This window comes from Cupressus sempervirens, chromosome 5, assembly GCF_028749045.1.
Source record: "Cupressus sempervirens isolate cs-2001-9-10 chromosome 5, ASM2874904v1, whole genome shotgun sequence".
Classification (NCBI taxonomy): domain Eukaryota; kingdom Viridiplantae; phylum Streptophyta; class Pinopsida; order Cupressales; family Cupressaceae; genus Cupressus; species Cupressus sempervirens.
In genome coordinates, this window is record NC_143122.1 from 454,635,574 (window position 1) to 454,651,167 (window position 15,594).

Genomic DNA, 15,594 nt, shown 5'->3' on the forward strand with positions numbered 1-15,594 from the left:
TGAAAGCACAAATATTTTTTGATTCTTTAAAACAAGAATTCATTGATATTGATAATGAGGTTGTGTATATACTAAAAAGATAGAGGGATATTTTGCAATTCAATTAGCCAGATGACACATTATTTGACAAGTGGATGGTAGAAATGGCTCCTAGTGAACGATTTGATGAAAATGAAACTGAGAGTGATGAGGTGCAAGGTGAGGAAATCCAAATAATTGACACTATAACTACTTAGGCCCAATTGGAAGAAGAAGAAAAGAATAATCAGTCACTTTCATTTGCAGGCCCGAGACCACAGGATGCTAATACAACTAAAGAAGGGGAAAAGGTAGATGTTGTTCCTACCATATAGGATAAAGAGGGTGAAAACCTATAGGTGGAGGTTAATGTGCCATCATCAAAAAAAACTTCATCATTGGCTAATTTGGCAGTTGCATACAAAGAGGAATCAGATCAATAGCCAACTCAGTAACATTAGAAGATGTGACAAAAGCTGACCCACCAAAAAGAATGTTTTGATTTAGAGGTCTTTTGTTACCCTTTTTTTGTCATTTTGTGATAGGTGTATGTAAATATTTCTTGTAAAGGACACCTGTCATTTTCACTTAGCTTGAAGCTTGTTGCATCTCACACTATATAAGTGAGATTCTAGGGCTAGAGAAGGGGTCTGAATTCTATTTTTTCTAAGTGATATACTTAGTCTTTTTTTGGTCCATTGTTTTGGAGCATGTTTATGATGTATTTTCTCTATTAGTTCTTGAGAATACATAAATAATAGAATGATTCCTATGTTTCCTCCTAAGGTCATTCTAAGTTTACTGTAAATGTATACAAGTTTCAAAGAAAATGAAGACAAATTATGAGCTGTCCCCATATCAGTTCTTCCTGAATTTTGTCTCCTTTTGATTACTTGGTTATTTTGATATTGTATGAGTAAAGGCTTGTGCAATTGAATGCAATCCAATTAGGTTGTATATCTATTCATCACTGCTATTAGTTCAATGGATTAAGTAAAAGCTTTGACGAATTTGATAAGGTTGCTGTAGTAGTGGAAAGGATTTTTGAATGATGAATTCTGATAAGAATTGCTGATAAAATTTGTTGTAATGCAACAAATTAGATCTAAAAATTTGTAGTAGACTCTGAACCCCAATGGATTAGGCACTAGTCAAATTGATTCAGCTAGAAGAGAAATGTGTCATAAATGGTTTTCAAAATGCAGAATTATAATCAATTTTACTTTTATTTCCTGTAGATTTTCAAAGTTGGCCAGTACTTGTTTGCATGGAATGTTTTAGCTTCAATTAGCCATTATTTCTCAAAACACCTGCAGATCTATAGAAGAATTTTAGCCAAATCTGTTATAAGGGATGTGCTTAGCAAATTGTCGTGAATTATGCATGTATTTGAGGATTTGAGGTGAGCATCAGAATGCAACTAAAATAATCCTCATACAATGTTTCCCAGTCTTGAGTCATCTCTGGGTATACCCACCCTAGTTTTGTAGAGCTTGAAGAGTAGAAAACCACCCTTGGTTTTGTTGAAGTTGGGCCCAAATGGTTTGCACATACAATTGTTAATGAGAATTGGCTAGTCTTTAGATTGTATGAGTGATATCATTTTGGTATTGAGTATTTTTTTGCTTAGTAGTTTTTCAAAACACCAACATACATTACTCTCATGATCCTAGAATAATCATCTACAAACAAAATGAAATTTTTATCTCTGCTATAGCTTTCTATGCCTATTGGTCCACAAAGATCTATATGAACTAGTTCCAAGACTTTTGTAGAATTATAATTCTTATTTTTGAAGCTAGTTTTACCCATCTTTCCAATCTAACATTATTTCCATGCGGTCATTTTAGGTTACTTTAGATTTGGAATACCTCTTACTCTTTTTTTATTACTTATATTAACTAGATTTTCAAAGTTTACATGACACATTCTTTTATTTCATAGTCAACTTTCCTCTACTTGTGCCAAAAATCATGAACTTTTAGTGAGATCTAGATAGAATATATTACCTTTTGTCTGATTGTCAACTCTAACTAGGTTTGTAGTGTCTCTCATGTTTGCACTCTATACCTTGTCTATTTTGATTTGAGAGATACTTGATACTCTTATTTTGTACCTTGTGATGACCCAAGGGTCAGATGTTATACTTTGATTCAATTCCATAGATGCTATGCTACTATGTTGTTCAGTTTATTATTTTGCATGTTGATGCTATTTTGAGATGACAGTAGACCTATGATGATATCTAGTTATATGGTTTATTTGGACATATTTGTTGATTATGTTATGAGATGAATTTTATGCTATGGTTATTTACTTCATTCTTGTATCTTTACACTATCTGCGAATGTGAGTTTCGGTGATTAGTAAATTTGAACTCATCTGCATTATGTGATTATACTAGTGAGTGTGTTTGTGCATTTAGAAGTTTGCATTTGTCTCAAAAGTGTTAAGTGATTTTCGATGATTTTGGGTTTTAAATCTTTTTGAATTTTATTTTTGGTAGCTTTTCCTTAGGTGAATTTCCATTACAGATAATAACCTATTTTTGTTTGGATCGATTCAGAGTTTAGCTACTCTAGCTAGCTAAATTCTAGAATCAACTATTCACTCGAAAAGTGAATAAGTGTTGAAAAGTGAATTCATTATTAAGGACTCACTTTTTAGAAATAGAATTTTGAGAGCAAATTTGTAAATCCTCTTCTAAAGGATTCTTTTTTTGTTCGTTCTAGGAGCTGTGAGCATGGGATCTGCACAAGGTTGGTCTCATTGGATTTGGCTCAGGGAGTTTATGCTTTGTCATCATTTTCAACACATTTAGCAGGTGATTCATTTTATTGTGGGAGTTATTGTTTCTGCCCCTTTTTACTGTCAAGTAGGGCTTTCTTGTTTTGTTGTTTTCACTCTATTTCAGCTTCCATTTCTTGTAGCAGTATGTTAGGAGGTTTAGAACTAGTGTTCCCCTCTGTTTATGTTTGTTGGTTATGCCCAGTTGGTTGGGTATGAACGTTTTCCCTATTTTTGAAATGGGGGTTGGGTTTTTGAGCCGTTATGCTAGCCGTTTTTGCCTATGGTGCCCAATTTCATTTATTTTTAGATTTTTGGGGTTTTTGTACTCAAAAGCCAAATGGGTTTTAATTTTGGAATTTTTCCAAAATTTAGAGTTTTTGCCTCGTTTTGCATGCCGCCCTATTTTCTCAAGTTTTCTTGGCACAATGTGGGTCATGGACTTGGATGATCCATTTGAATATTTGTCAGACCACTTTTTCACTTTATGTTGCATTGGGATGCATGTAGCATCCATCATACTGATTATGTTTTCAGTTGAATGACTTTTGTTTTTCTTCTCATCTTGTCCTTGTGTATGATCTTTGTGATGGTGGTGCGACACACATGTGTACATCTGTCAGGTGACCTATGGGGTCCGATCTTCTATGGTACTTCCAGAATTTATGATCATTGGGGTTGGGTTAGAAGTTTGCATACCTATGGGCACTCATCATTGGATGAGCATGGGTAGGGTAGGATAGCATATGGAGGGGGGTTCTGTCGTGCATTCTAGTGTCCATTTCCTATTTGACTGAAGAAGTTCTTAATTAAGTGATAACTAAAGAAAATATTGGGTGGTAATAAAACTAAAGATAATAAAATGCTTGTGCCAAGCCATTCTGTTGAGGGATGCTGAATCTGCACAATCTAAGCTTCGGCTTTTTGATGCCAAGTGACTCTCCATGATGTTAGCCCCTACTTAGTAGCCTTCGAGATGTCTGACCAGGACTTGTAGTTTATGCATTGTCTTTGTCTTGGGTTCAATCATCATACTGCTTGGCGTACGTGTTAGCCATGGATGTTGTTTTGCGTGTGTTTGTGGTTGGATCATTATCTCCATCAACACGATGGGTGTGGACCTATGGGTGCCATGTGGTTGGGAGGCATAGCTACCTTCACCACTACTAGGGACTGGTGTATAGAGATAGCCTTATATCCTAGTGTGACCATTGCTAGATGTGTTCACTCAGTACTTCAATTCACAGAGTATGCTTCTTGTGATCTATGTTTTCATTGGAATGTTGTTTATCATGTTTAGATGATCTTAGTTTTGATGCATTCCTTATTATGATGATTAGTATGTGATATGTGATGTAAACTACTTGTAGTTTTATCTTTGTTGTACTACTAGCATGTTAGATTTCCTTATGCTTTTGGTTATTAGCATATTTAGTAGTGACATCCCTATTATGACAGTATCGATGATTTGATCACTGGCTTGGGATGTTATGTGCAAGGGATGGCTAGGGCCCATGATGGTCTTATGATGCCATTAACGGTTGGGAGGAACCATGTACTTAGTTGGTTATTCTATTCATTGTGATGTTATTTCAATTATTGCGATGTTGTTTTAGTTCACTGCAATGTTCATTCTACACTTTTAATCTTATCTGTTAGATGGTTAGATGTTATTCTTTTCGTATTTCCTTATTCAATTTGAGGGTTCTTGCCTCGAGATATGGATCTAGTACTCCCCGATTTGGAGGTTCTAAACTCAGTTTTAATCTTTTGTTTTTCCTTAAGTGTTTTTTTTTAGTTTCTTGGGTGACCTTTTATCAGCATGGTGTGACACAAAAATGTATCAAATGCCCATTGAAACTATATTGTGCATCCCCTAATTCTATCGCATGCCTCTGGGAGAAATATCATGTGATACTAGAAAGTATCACACCTCCTTGTAATAAATGTCATACCACACTCTTAAAGTGTCACACACCTTTGGGAGAAGTATCACCTAGTCCTTGAAAGTGTTGCCCTCCTTTAGAAATGTCGTGTGATACTTTTCGGTGCTGTATTAAAGTATCGCCTAGTTTTTGTAAAATCTTGTGTGGGCAGGCAGCGAGAAATTTTTGGTCTAGTCTGAACTTTTTGAGAGTTGATTTGGATACCCTCTTTGGTGTTCTTCAACCCTATGGTGTTGCATTTTGATTCTAGTTGTGTGTATTTCTGTAGTCAGTCTCTTGGGGTTTAAAATATATCATTTAAGTATAAGTTGATTCCTTATACTTAAGATATATTTTAATGTATGCGATGATTCATTTGAGATAGGTTTCATACCTCTATGAGCTAAGATAAAGATTCTAGGAAATTTTAGGGCTTCAAAAATCTAGACTTAGCCAAATTTTAGGGCTTCAGGATTTCAGACTTAGCCAAATTTTAGGAGTCAACATTTGTTTATCAGTTTGGTTGATCTTATTTGTTATCTTGTTGATGTTTTGGTTAGTAGTGGCATTTAGGGATCCATTGGTGTTGGTTGATTATTAGTCTTCCGTTGCGATCTTTATGATTTGTGTAGGTTGTTATCATGTGCACTTACACTTGGTTTAAAAAAAAAATTCTTGCTTGTTTTTCATCCTTGTTTCCAAGGATCTCTAGGTAGGGCATTACATCTGGTATTAGAGCCAATGTTGCAACATTGGGATCCCTAAGTTATGCTTCCACTATGGTTTTGATTTCCATTTTGTATTGTTATATTATGTTGTTATTTTGTTATCTCTTGGGTTCATGTTCTAACTCTTATGCTTATGATCCTTATGGCATGGAGAGGGAGAATAGGATAACAATGCAAATCAGAATATCTTGGGGGCATTGATGCCAATGCTTCAAGAAATTCTTACTCGAATGGGTCTTCGTGTAGAGGAGCACTAGCATGATCAGGAGCTGGAAGAGGGATCTCATCATGGAGAGTCCCATCGTTTGGAGCATAGAGTGGAGGAACATGACCATGAACATGAATTTTCTCATACACCACTCAGTGAGAGAAGGCACCGATGGAGGGTCCATGGCCGGGATGATGTTGATATCACTTAGATTGAGATGATGCAAGAACTGTAGAGGTCCAAACCACCAGAGTTTGATGGCCAAGGAACAAGACTCAAGGCTGAGACTTGGTTGATATGGGTCATTGTTTCTCCCTACTTCCTTATGGGAGCAATGTGAAGGCCAAATGTGTGATCACATCGCTGAGGGAACATGGTTCTATTTGGTGGGATGGAGAGAGTGAAAGGCTCAATATAATGTTATAGATCTCACTTGGGAGATCTTTGAGGAAAGGTTCAAAGAGAAGTTTCTATCACCACAGTATCGAGAAGCTCACATTGATGAATTCCATGAGCTTAAATAGGGCTTTATGAAGGTTGATCAGTATGAGAAGAAGTTCCTTGGTCTAAAACAATATTCGAGCTGCAAGCATGATGATGCACTTATCACCCAAAATTTTGTTAGGGGCCTCATAGACTCCATCATTGGTGATGTTCATGCTCATCAATCGAGGAAACTTGCTCTTGCCATTGAGAAGGAAAGGATCATTGAGATCAATGTGGCTAGGGGGTATAGTGGTAAATTTCACCCTCAGAGCCAAAGTGCTTAGAATTTAGGATAGGATGTTCAGTCTACTTAGTATTCTAGGAAGGGCCAAGCCCAATCATCACCCTCTCAAGATGGTTATGGTGGCCAAAATCCTAACAAGAATAAAGGAAAATGGCCTAAAGGTGGACAATATTCTGTTACTTTAGGAAAGAAAGGAGGTAACTAGCAGCAAGGATAGAAATTTTAGTAGGATCATCCTCCTCAAATTGTTCAGCAGAATTCGAGTAGGGGTAATGTACCTTATCCTAGTTCCACTCAAGGTGGTCGTGGGACAAGACCCAACTTTACTAGGAACTGTTATTCTTGTGGCCAACTTGGCCATAAATCTTATGATTATTCCATAAAACCATCCATAGGACCTGGTAAGGGCATGGCAAGATCTGAGCCTACTATAGGAGATGTGGGTTAGAATCATAGAGTCTTTGTGGTAGTTGACAATCATCAAGCTGAGCATCAAGGTACAATAGTCAAGGCTATAGGTATGTTGCATGGCATTTCAACTTCAATTTTCTTTGACTCTGGTGCTTTAGATTCTTTTGTATCACCATCTCTTATTCAGAAATGTGGGCTAGTGGTAATGCATTAGGTTGATAGGTGGTAGGTGGAGTTAGCCACAGGTTCTAAGGTGGTTGTTGACTCATTGGTTAGGAGTTGTTGTTTGAATTTGGGAACCTTCACCACCACAGTGGATCTACGCATTCTACCTTTGGGATTGTATGACATTGTATTGGGCATGGATTGGTTAGCCACCCATCAGGAAAATATCAATTGCCATCGTAAGGTGGTACAGTGTGTTGATGATATAGGTGGATAGGTGGAACTTTTGGGATTTTAGAGACTAGTCTCGCTTCGTATGATCTTAGCTAATCAGCTGAATCAAAGTGTACAAAAGGGTTGCTAGTTGTTTCTTGTGTCTCTTAGTGATCTTGAGGAAGTTGAGAGCCATATGGTAACACTTGATGATCACCCACTCCTTTGGGAGTATGCCAATGTATTTCTTGATGAGAATCTAGGTATGCCACCATAGCGTGACATTGATTTTAGGATTGATCTTATACCAGGAGCAGAGCCAATTTCACAAGCTCCTTACTGCATGACTACTTAGGAGTTGAGTGAGCTCAAATTGCAGTTGTAGGAATTGTTGGCTAAGGGCCATATTCATCCTATTGTATCCCTGTGGGGTGTGCCAGTCATCTTCATGAAGAAGAAGGATGGTTCATTGCATTTGTGCATCGATTACCAGTAGTTGAATAAGGTTACAGTGAAGAATCGTTATCCTTTACCAAGGATAGATGACTTGTTCAACTAGATGAAGGTAGCTTGAGTGTTCTCAAAGATTGATTTGAAGTCAAGATACCATCAGCTTCATATCCAGGAGGCTGATATTCATCAAATAGCTTTTTGTATATGGTATGGGCATTATGAGTTCACAGTTGTACCCTTTGGGTTAACCAATGCACAATTAGTATTTATGAGTTTGATGAATGGTGTATTCTACACTTACCTCAATCAATGTGTCATTGTATTCTTGGATGACATATTGATCTATTCGAAGATTATGGAGGAGCATGAAGTCCACTTACATCAGGTATTGCAGTGCTTGAGAGACCATTAGTTTTATGGTAACCTAAGTAAATGTGGGTTGTTCCAGTCCAAGGTGAAGTATGTGGGACATATCATCTCTGGTGATGGGATTGCAGTGGATCCAGAGAAGATTTTTACTATCATGGATTGGTTAGCACCCACTAATTTCTTAGAGGTTCATAGTTTCATGGGATTGGTGGGTTACTACCATCTCTTTGTGAAGGATTTCTCATGAGTAGCCCATCCCATCACTTCTATTCAAAGGAAAGGGAAGAAGATTGTTTGGTCAGACCAATGTGAGAAAAAATTTTATGCTCTTAAGGAGTGTTTGACCAATGCACCAATCCTTGCAGTGCCTAATCCTATAGGTGATTTCATGGTTTGCATAGATGCTTTGTTGGAAGGTGTGCATGCGGTGTTAATGCAGGATGGTCGAGTGATTGCTTTTGAGTCTAGAAAACTCAAGGACCATGAGCTCAACTACCCTGCTCATGATTTGGAACTCACAACCATAGTGCATGCCCTTGTCCATTGGAGGCATTTTCTTTTGGGACATAGGTTTGAGTTGCATAGTGATCATAGGAGCTTGCAATATATCTTTACTCAGCCAAACATGAATGCACGATAGCATTGTTGGATGGAATTCTTGTAAGAGTATGACTTTGATGTTCATTACATTAAAGGGAAGGAGAATGTCATTGTATATGCTTTGAGAAAAAGGTGACATGAGGTATCAGTGTTGTCATTGGGAGTGGATTTGTGAGGCTATATTTTGGAGGCTTTGCCTAGTGACACTTGGTATCAAGAGGTGAGGGCGGAGATCAAGTCTAGACATACCCTTGAGGGGAGGTTTTTAGGTTATATGCTTGAGTTTGATGGACTACTACATCACATTGGGTGTATTTATGTACCCGTGTCAGGTAATCTTCATAATTTGGTTTTGTCAGAAGCACATTGTGCACCATATTCCACACATCCTGGTGTTAAGAAGATGCATGTTGATCTCAAACAGTTGTACTTTTGGGCAAGGATGATTCACGATGTTGCTGATTTTGTTGCTAGATGCCTTAAGTGCTAGAGAGTGAAGGAAGAGCATCAGCATCTGGCAGGTCTTTTGCAGCCACATACCATTCCAGAGTGGAAGTGGGAAAAAATATTTATTGATTTTATCATAGGGTTACCTATGTCATCATGGAGACATGATTGTATCATGGTGACAGTGGACAAGTTGTCCAAGGTAGCACATTTTTCACCCATGAGAGCATCCTACATGGCTTCATCAGTAGCTCATGTTTTCTTGGTAGATATTGTTCATTTGCATGGGATTCCTTGTTGGATCATTTTAGATAGAGATCCAGTGTTTATTATGCACTATAGATATCTCTCTAGCATGCTTTGGGTGCACAGCTCAATTTTAGTTCTACTTATCACCCAAAGACTGATGGTTAGATTGAGAGAGTAAATCAAGTTCTAGATGATATGCTTCACATGTATGTTATGGATAGGTAGGTGAAGTGGGAGGACTATTTGTACCTTGTTGAGTTTGCATACAACAACAGGTATCATAGTTCTCTTGGCATGTCACCTTTTCAGGCCTTGTCTGGTAGACCATGCCACACCCCTTTGAGTTGGGATCATTTAGAGGATCAATTTCTTTTGGGTCCAAAGATGCTTCAGGATATGGAGTAGTAGGTTGTTCGCATTAGGGAGCATTCAGTTATTGCTCAGGACAAGTAGAAGAAGTATGTAGATTCCCATAGGATGGATCATCACTTTTCTATTGGTGACATAGTGTTTTTGAGAGTGTGTCTGAGGAAGAGCCCCATCCATTATGGGAAAGACTCTAAGTTGGTGCCATGTTTTGTTGGACTTTTTGAGATCCTTGAGAGGATTGGTCCAATTTCTTATTGACTAGCATTGCCACCTAGCCTATTGTGAATTCACGATGTTTTCCATGTTTCTATTTTGTGATAGTATATTCCAAATGTGACCCATGTTCTTGATTGGGATGCTTTGGCAGACAGGCAGCTTACTTTGGAGCCCATTCGTATTCTACAATAGTGGAGGCCAACCTTGCAAGGTCAAGACATAGAGCAGGTAAGGGTCCAATAGGACCCGAGTGATGAGACCTCTGCAACTTGGGAGGATGCTTCACAATTGAGGGGATTGTACCCCTACCTTTTTACTGGCTTCCAGGAGTAAGCCTATGCTAGTGGGGGAGGATGTAGTGCCTCTCATGTTTGTAGTCTATACCTTGTCTATTTTGATTTGAGAGATACTTGATACTCTTATTTTGTAACTTGTGATGACTCAAGGGTCAGATGTTATACTTTGATTTAGTTCCATAGATGTTATGCTGCTATGCTATTCAGTTTATCATTTTGCATGTTGAAGCTATTTTGAGATGATAGTAGACCTATGATGATATCTAGTTATATAGTTTACTTGGACATATTTGTTGATTATGTTTTGAGATGAATTTTATGCTACAATTATTTACTTCATTCTTGTATCTTTATGCTTTCTGCAAATGTGAGTGATGTAAATGGATTAAATAAGTATTTTAATACATGTTTCTTTGGCTATGATATTATATACAATTGCACTTGATCATATTTTGGTGTGTCGGAATTATATCCCTAGCAGTGGCAAATGGAGTTAGTGATTTAGCTGTTCATATTTTGCCAGTGTCGTCCCTATATGGTTGATGTACCCTTATTTAGTTGTTTAAATCTAAACCTTTTGATGATTAGTAAATCTAAACTCATCTGCATTATGTGATTATAGTAGTGAGTGTGTCTATGCATTTAGAAGTTCAAATTTGTTTTGAAAGAGTTAAGTGATTTTCTGTGATTTTGGGTTTTTGGGTTTTAAATCTTTTTTAATTTAATTTCTAGTAGCTTTTCCTTAGGTGAATTTCCATTAAAGATAATAACCTATTTTCATTTGGATCGATTCAAAGTTTAGCTACTCCAGCTAGCTAAATTCTAGAATTGACTATTCACTCGAAAAGTGAATAATTATTGAAAAGTGAATTCATTATTGAGGACTCACTTTTAGGAAATAGAATTTTGAGAGAAAATTGATAAATCCTCTTTTGAAGGATTCTTGTTTTGTTCATTTTGGGAGCTATGAGCATGGGATCTATGCAAGGTTGGTCTCATTGGATTTAGCTTAGGGAGTTTATGCTTTGCCTTCATTTTCAACAGATTTGGTGGGTGATTCATTTTATTGCAGGAGTTACTGTTTTTGCCCCATTTTGCTATTAGGTAGGGCTTTCTCATTTTGTTGTTTTCACTTTGTTTTAGCTTTTATTTCTTGTAGCTATATGTTAGGAGGTTGATAACTATTGTTCCCCTTTGTTTCTATTTATTGGTTCTACCCGGCTGGTCGGGTATGAACGTTTTCCCTATTTTTGAAATGGGGGTTTGGGTTTTTGAGCTGTTATGCTAGCCATATTTGCATACGGTGCTCGATTTCATTTATTTTTGGATTTTTGGGGGTTTTTGCACTCAAAGGCCAAATGGGTTTTAATTTTAGAATTTTTTCAAAATTTGGTGTTTTTGCCTCATTTTGCATGCCACAATTTTTTCTCAGGTTTTCTTGGCACAATGTGGGACATGGACTTGGATGATCTGTTTGGATATCCGTCAAACCACTTTTTCACTTTATGTTGCATTGGGATGCATGTAGCATCCGTCATCCCGATTATGTTTTTGGTTGAATGACTTTTGTTTGTAGATCTTTGTGATGGTGGTGCGCCACATACGTGTACATCTATTGGGTGACCTGTGGAGCCCAATCTTCCATGGTACTTCCAAAAGTTGTGATCATTGTGGTTGGGTTAGGAGTTTGCATGCCTACAAACACTGAAGAAGTTCTTAATTAAGTGATAACTATAGAAAATATTGGGTGTTAATAAAACTAAAGATAATAAAATGCTTGTGCCGAGCCATTCCATTGAGGGATGCTGAATTCGCACAATCTAAGCTTGGTTTTTTCGATGCCAAGTGACTCTCCATGATGTTAGCCCCTACTTAGTAGCCTTTGAGATATTTGACTAGGACTTGTAGTTTATGCATTGTCTTTGTCTTGGATTTAGTCATCATACTGCTTGGTGTGTGTTTTAGCCATGGATGTTATTTTGCGTATGTTTTTTGGTTGGATCATTATCTCCATCAGCACAAAAGGTGTGGACCTATGGGTGCCACATGTTTGGGAGGCATAACTACCTTCACCACTGCTAGGGACCAGTGTATAGAGATGGTATTATATCCTAGTGCGACCATTGTTGGATGTGTTCACTCGGTACTTCGGTTCACAGAGTATGCTTCTTGTGATTTATGCTTTCATTGGGATGTTGTTTATCATGTTTAGATGATTAGTATGTGATATGTGATGTAAACTACTTTTAGGTTTATCTTTGTTGTACTAATAGCATGTTAGATTTCCTTGTGCTTTTGGTTATTAACATGTTTAGTAGTGACATCCCTATTACGACAGTATCAATGATTTGATCGATGACTTGGGATGTTATGCACGGGGGATGGCTAGGGCCCATTATGGTCTTATGATGCAATTAATGGTTGGGAGGAACCATGTACTTACTTGGTTATTTTGTTCATTGTGATGTTATTTCAATTATTGCAATGTTGCTTTAGTTCATTGTGATGTTCCTTCTGCACTTTTAATCTTATTTGTTAGATGGTTAGATGTTATTCTTTTTTGTATTTCCTTATTCAATTTGAGGGTTCTTGCCTCAAGATGTGGATCTGTTACTCCCCGGTGTGGAGGTTCTGAACTTGGTTTTAGTCTTTTTTTTGTCCTTTAGTGTTTTTCTTTAGTTTCTTGGGTGACCTTTTATCAACATTGTGCAACACAAAAATGTATCACATGCCCATTGAAACTATATCGTGCATCCCCTGATTCTATTGCATGCCTCTTTGAGAAATATCATGTGATATTGGAAAGTATCGCACCTCCTTGTAAGAAATGTTGTACCACACTCTTAAAGTGTCACATGCCCTTGGGAAAAGTATTGCCCAGTCCTTAAAAGTGTCGCTCTCCTTCTTTAGAAATGTCGCGTGATAATTTTCTGTGCTATCTTAAAGTATCTCCTAGTTTTTGTAAAAACCTATGCAGGTAGGCAGTAGGCACTTTTCAGTCTAGTCCAAACTTTTTGAGAGTTGATTTGGATACCCTCTTCGGTGTTCTTCAACCCTATGGTGTTGCATTTTGATTCTAGTTGTGTGCATTTCTATACTCAATCTCTTGCAGTCTAAAATATATCGTTTAAGTATAATTTGATTCCTTATGCTTAAGGTATATTTTAATATATGCAATGATTCATTTGAGATAGGTTCCAAACCTCTACGAGCTAAGATAAAGATTCTAAGAAATTTCAAGGTTTCAAAAATCTAGGCTTAGGCAAATTTCAAGGCTTCAGGATTTCAGACTTAGCCAATTTTCAGGAGTCAGCATTTGTCTATTAGCTTGGTTGATCTTGTCTATTATCTTGTTGATGTTTTGGTTAGTAGTGGTGTTTGGGGATCCATTAGTTTTGGTTGATTGTTAGTCTTCCATTGCGATCTTTATGATCTGTGTAGGTTGTTATCATGTGCACTTACACTTGGTTTTAAAAAAAAATTCTTGCTTGTTTTTCATCCTTATTTCCAAGAATCTTTGGGTGGGGCATTACAAGGGTTTCCTTTACCATCTAGAAGCCTAGCCTTCCCATTCATGAATTCTACCTTGTATCCAATGTTGTTCAGTTGTGCCACACTTAGAAGATTATGTCTTAGTCCTTCAACCCAATAGGTATTGTCACATTTGATTTCATTAGTCAATGCAATGCATCCTTTTCCCTTCACATAACAAAGTTCATTGTTTCCAAATTTAACACTTCCACCATCATAGTGCTCCAAGTGTTCAAACTTAGTTTTATCACCAGTCATGTGATGATAACAACCACTGTCTATTATCCATGTGTCATTCTTGCTAACAGGAGAAATAAGTGCCATCTTTTCATTATCCCCATCATCTAACTCATCTTTAATAGAAATATATACCATTTCATCTTCATCATCACTGTCAGAATCTTTAGTAATATAGCAAGATTTCTTACCTTTGTCTTTGTAGTCTTTGTAGCTTTTGAAATCTTTCTTTCCTTTGAACTTGTTGAATCTCCTATCATCTTTTCATTCCTTATTTGGATACCACTTACTTCTTCACAAGAGAAACAAATCAATGGAATTTTGCGTTTATATTTTTTTCCTTTTTGGTAACGTTCTTGCAAGTAGGGATTCAATAACATCAAGGTCATCATATGATTCTACTTCTTCTTCACTATCAGACTATTTCACTTTTGAGTTTCCTCTGTTTCTACCAAGAGTTAGTTTTTCTTTGAATGACGATTCTATGTTTTGAGATCTAGGAAGATATTTTTCAAATTTATCCAACTCAAAATTTGTTAACCTTGCCACTAGTGCATCCAAAGTTATATCATTTTTGGGATCACATCTCATCTCTTAAATAGTTGAAACTCTAAGTGCATAAATAGAAAGAAGAGTTCTTAATACCTTACTGACTACTATCACATGATCTATCTTTCCTCCTATAGCTTTGATTGCACTCACACTTTCTTTGATTCTTTCACTGTATTTGGAAATGTTTTCATATTCTTTCATTTTCATCTTATCAAATTGGCCTATTAGAATTTTCACTTTGGTTCTCATCACATTTTCATCTCTTCCATAGATCTTTTGCAGTTTGTTCCACATTTCATGAGCAGTAGAGCGATCTTTGACTTCATTAAATTGAACATAATTGAGAACAAAAGCAATGCCAATCATCATTATGGTGTGATTCATTTGGTCTACCATCTCCTCCATAGTCAAAGGGTTAGAAGGTGATGCATATTGATTCTCCAAGAAGCTTAGGAATGTACCTCCAATGGTTCCCAAATGCAACTTCATGAGTTCTTTCCATGCTTTGAAGTTGTCTTTATTCAACTTAGGAATCTCTCTTCTATAAGATATCTTGATCTTATAGTTTAGGTCCTTAATTACTTTTCTACAAGAACCAACAACCCTGATAACAATTATTAGAAATATAAGAGGAATAACTAAGAGGGGAGGGTTGAATTATTTACCACTAAAATAATTCCAAATCCCTTAGATTTCAAAACAAACTTATTAACTCAAATCCTTGCACAGCTTGGTTAGAAATAGATATTCATTGTAACTTAGTTAACAAATAAATCTTGAGATATTAATGTGTATTAACCTTTAGTAACTCAGTTTTAGAAAGATGAACTAGTAAGAAAATACCATGAACACATGAGATACCAAGATATAACACAGAAACCCAATTTGGGAAAACCACCAATACAACTAGTTACAACTTTTCACTCTTTTGAAGCGAGCTCTATTAGGAGCCAACCATATTAAAGGTTACAAAACAAATTGTTTTGTGTGACCCTGTTAAAGGATTTGAATCACCCTATTAGGAGTAGCCTAGTTAGAGGTCTTAAGATACTTCAATCTATAAAAACCACCTTTCTAGAGGATTTACAAA